Source organism: Macrobrachium nipponense, chromosome 4, assembly GCF_015104395.2.
Source record: "Macrobrachium nipponense isolate FS-2020 chromosome 4, ASM1510439v2, whole genome shotgun sequence".
Taxonomy (NCBI): Eukaryota; Metazoa; Arthropoda; class Malacostraca; order Decapoda; family Palaemonidae; genus Macrobrachium; species Macrobrachium nipponense.
In genome coordinates this window covers 75046081-75051080 of record NC_061100.1, presented here as the reverse complement: position 1 = coordinate 75051080, position 5000 = coordinate 75046081, and positions in this window count along the sequence as shown.

Here is a 5000-nt window from a genome sequence, read left to right as displayed (position 1 = left end):
AATCAAAGATGGCCAGAGGTTGTGGAGTTCAGTAACAGTAGGGATATGGAAATAAAAACGATGATCTGTCTTCAGTTATATTTCTGGTAGACAGAATTTTACGGATAAAATGTGATCATAGTTGTGAGAGAATCAGTTCGGTATTCCTAAAATTCAAAGATTTGAAATATACATTCTGTTCTTTCTTTTCTTAAATCTTCTGCTGGAAGTCCTTACGGACAGAGTCATCAGCAGATTATACACCCAAGTGGCCTCCAAAAGAAATTCAGCCTGCGCAGAGAGATAAGCTGTAGGAAAAGGTGACAAATAAACAAATAAATATGAGGGAATAGGAAATAAAACTGACACGCCAGAAATCCAGGAGACGTTAGCAAAGAGCAGGGATGAGCTATCTCCTCACTTTATTTATGTCACGTTTTGATTTTTAGTTGAGTTACTTGAAAAAAAAAAACACTATAATAGTCTATCACTCAAAAGCCTGTGAATAAGAAATCCACGTTTGTAAAACATGCAAAGCTACCAAGGACCAGAGAAATCTGTATGTCTGGATTCTTTACTTTGACTTCTATTCACTCAGAATTACATATTCTTGAAGAATTTCTAGTACATTGTAAAGGAATGACACTATTTTAATGTATTTAACTGGACTATGAAGGGAATCATGCTGCATAACTTATACAGAATAGGATGTTACTGCACTTAACAGCGTCAATTCATCCTCTCTCTCTCTCTCTCTCTCTCTCTCTCTCTCTCTCTCTCTCTCTCTCTTTGGTGTATAATCTTAATACAAGATGACTCGAACAAAAGAGTTTCTAGGGCACAAATAACTTTGTTACCCACCCTTCAATAATAACTCTATAGTAATCAACGGTATTATACAGCAATTATCAGCTCACAGAAAGATTTTTCTTTGCTGAAGATCAAAAGTATATCAACACAATTTACAGGAAAATATAAAAAATAAGATCTACAAGAGAGTAAGTTCTACTTCCGAAAAGAAAGGAATGACCATACGTTTTTCAATGAATTAGTGGACTGATACCAAATTTCATCTAATCAGTTATTGCAATTCCACAAAGTTTATTTTGTTATTGTTAATGTTTTACACATAGTGATAGAATCCCTCTCCCAAAGGGAAAGAATAAAAAATAACTTTGTAAGATTCAACACCCAAAGCACTAATGACCTCTAATTTCAAGAGCTGTAATGGTACAAACAAAACTCATATATGTTCTAATAACCCACTGCTACTAATGGTCCTTGGGATTAGGTGCCAACAAACCTCTCTTACATTTTCTCCTTACCCTTGGAACCCCTCAATCCATGACTTCCTGTCGCCATTGTTATGACGTCACCAACAACAATATAAGCTGACCGAGGAGAACGGCTGGGGGTAATCCTCGAATGGGTTGTTCAGCCTTATTATATTCCTTTCGTAACCCTAATCTTTTAGTACCTCGTTTAAAGTGAACATGGACAATAAGTAAAGGTAAACGAATATTACTTTCCTTCTTGTTGATGTATCCACACCTTTTACCCGAACGAAAGAGTCCGGAAAAAAAAGTGGCAGGAACGTGTCAGGTGTTTCCTTTGTGAATTACCATACAAAAGACGACCACCACCAACGCTACCTTTTCCATCTTACTTGACGGATGGGCTTACAGAGCGCGCATATGTTCCTTCTGTGGCATCTGGAAGAGAAATATTTGGCATCGATTACTGGAAACCTTCGCTCCTAGACCATTCAGAGAAGAAGCGAGAACGGGAAAAGGAAAATGGATAGGGTGGGGGTTGCTTTCCTCTGCAGTTCGTCATTGATAGCTACACATCGTTGCTTTAGATGATAAGGAATCTATTAGACTACTAAGCGATTCAGTGCCGATGAAACTTGGTTTTTTCGACAACACCTTTTTATCAAAGCACCGGACAGAGGTGAAAATTGGCAATTGTATATTTCATAACCCTACCTAATTTTTGCAAGTATTGTTTAGTTGCTAATAATAAAATTGAGAATGATAATGCAAACAAGGGGACGATGACAAATCCTGTTCGTCATCACTATATCGCTGAAGTCTAAGATGGGTACTATTATCAATTAGAGAATATGTCATGGGCAAGTGGGCAGAACCACAGTGAAGAGACGTTTTGCCCATATGAAAACTTCTCTTCATTGTGGGTTGAACCTTATGACGTCATAGATAAATGTCGATATTATGTTCAAAACCCTTACCTGCTATTTTGATGGCTCTGGCGCAGGAAACTCACTTTTTTTTATAAGTACCACAACTATAATTTCAATAGTTGTGGTACTTATAAAAAAAAGTGAGTTTCCTGCGCCAGAGCCATCAAAATAGCAGGTAAGGGTTTTGAACATAATATCGACATTTATCTATGACGTCATAAGGTTCCACCCACAATGAAGAGAAGTTTTCATATGGGCAAAACGTCTCTTCACTGTGGTTCTGCCCACTTGCCCATGACATATTCTCTAATTGATAATAGTACCGATCTTAGACTTCAGCGATATAGTGATGACGAGCAGGATTTGTCATCGTCCCCTTCTTTGCATTATCATTCTCAATTTTATTATCATTATGTTTGGAGGTTCCGTCGCAAGGCCAATAGAGGCAAGGTCTACCCAATTGCATGGAGTCTCCTCCCATCTGTGGTAACTACGTAGTCGATGACATATCTTAGAGGTACCTGCTCATCTTAGCAATTCACATGCTGACGCAATAAGGAGGTAGACAAAACTCCACCTACATGGGGATTTGGGGGAAGTAAGCGGACCTGTTGGGATTAAGTTGTTAGCTTGGAATTATTCGAGTTTTTGGATATTCGTATTGTTTCTCCTTTACAAATAATTCAGTGTATGTAACTCATCCACACATTGAACCAGTCTATAGCTCACTTCTTAAATCTACATCTATCTATTCAGGGTGGGAATGCAAAAAGACAATTCGTTTAGTTTTACCTCAGGTTTCGGCATTATAACCTACTTGCTGCAGCAAGAGAGGAGTGTTACCAAGTAACTATTACCCATTATAAAAATAGTTACCTATTCACGCTATCGTAAATCTTGCCACGGGTCTTCTCGCTTGTATACAAAGTGGCAAGTCTTAGCACGATTGCAGTCTTGCAACCATGGGGACAATTCTATATCCTGCTGGCCATTATCAAATTCGTTGAAGCCTAGGCTGTGTTAGTGACTTACTGCATACCTGGTACGTGGTGGGAGTCTCGGGACGTCATTTGTTTACGTCACAAATGGTTTTAGGATCATTTTCTGAGATTTTCTTGGTCCCAGCATCGGCGAATTTATTTTTCTCTATGAATATCAAAACTTTCGAAGTTAGGCACTAAATAACACTTGCAAAAATAAGGTATGGTTATAAACTATACACTTGCCAGATTTCACATTTATCCGATGCTTTGTTAAAAAGGTGTCGCCGAAAAATCGTGTTTTATCTGCTTTGATTCCTTAGTAGTGGGCCCTTCTATATAAAAAGAGGAAACGATGTTATTTGTTTTCTCTGACATCTGCGTCATTATAAATTTAGTGCTTTCCATCTAAAGTAGAGCTTCTGTAGTACACTATTAAGTTCTATCATCTTATTTGTAAGGTTTGGTAAGACTTAACAACAACAGTGCCAATAAACTATTAAGCCCAACCTAGGTCGCCAAGTCCTATCTAAAAAATCCTAGGTTGCCGTGATCCCTCAATATTCGCCGCCAGCAAATTTCGAAATGGCCCTAAAGATCTTGCCCTGTTTTATTTCCTCCTTGAGGCTGTAGATATGCACAGTAAAAGAAGGTGTACTCTGAGTCCCCCAGAAGCCTGAAATGCAGGTGTCATGATTGCACGGCTGCATGGTGGCAAAACCAAAAATTGGTTTTAACGATGACAATTTTCGTTTAATTTTCTAATGACAATACATTGTAAAGATTTTTAGTATGTTAGCAACTATTTTCTCTTTTTTTATGAATATATTTGTTCTATAATGGAGTACAAAGAAAAATTGCACGATAGGATGATATTAAATTTGCCCATTAACTTACATGAAATATATTCTTCGCTATCTTCTTTAAATTCTCTTCTGTCACTGCTGTTGGAGACAGCTCTTTAACCGATGCGCAAATATTCTTTTCAATCATAAAGTTAAAAATGAAGCTGCAAACAAGGTTCAATGTTACTCTCATTTTAACATGATACTGAAATTTATATGTGAAAAAATTTCGAACTAATATTTCCGTCAGTAAGATTTTTAACAATTTCATTTTAAATGAGTTTTGTATCAACACTTAAATAATGAAAATAAAAGAAATTAATTAATAGTTTTGTCTTTTCAGAATTTAATGTCAAAGAAATGGTACCTTTATTCAGTTCCACCTAAGTTACGTGGCCCCATTAACGAATAAATGATTTGCATAAAGTACCATGGATAATTCTTAATAATTCATTCTGACATATAATTACAAGTCCTTACCAAGGAAAATCGCAGTGGGTAACCTAGTACCATTTATTCTTTATATATATATATATATATATATATATATATATATATATATATATATATATATATATACACACACACACACACACACACACACACACACACACATATATATATATATATATATATATATATATATATATATATATATATATATATATATATATATATATATAAGCGAATCCCACAGGAAAAGGATAGTCAGAAATCCAAGCGCTTTCGTCATTTGAAGGGCTTGGACCATTTAATTAAACAGTTTACACCGCAATGCACCTCCCTACCTTATATGTATGGTTTAGTCAAGACATAAAATCAATAACCCTATCAGACCAATCATCAGTTCAGTGGGCTCAGTTACGTATAATTTATCTAAATGGCTTGTAAAAATTCTTACTCCTTTGGTAGGAAACATTTCTAACACGAATATTAAAAACATTGTTGATTTTATAAACAAATTGAATAGTTTAAATTTGAATTTTGATTTTA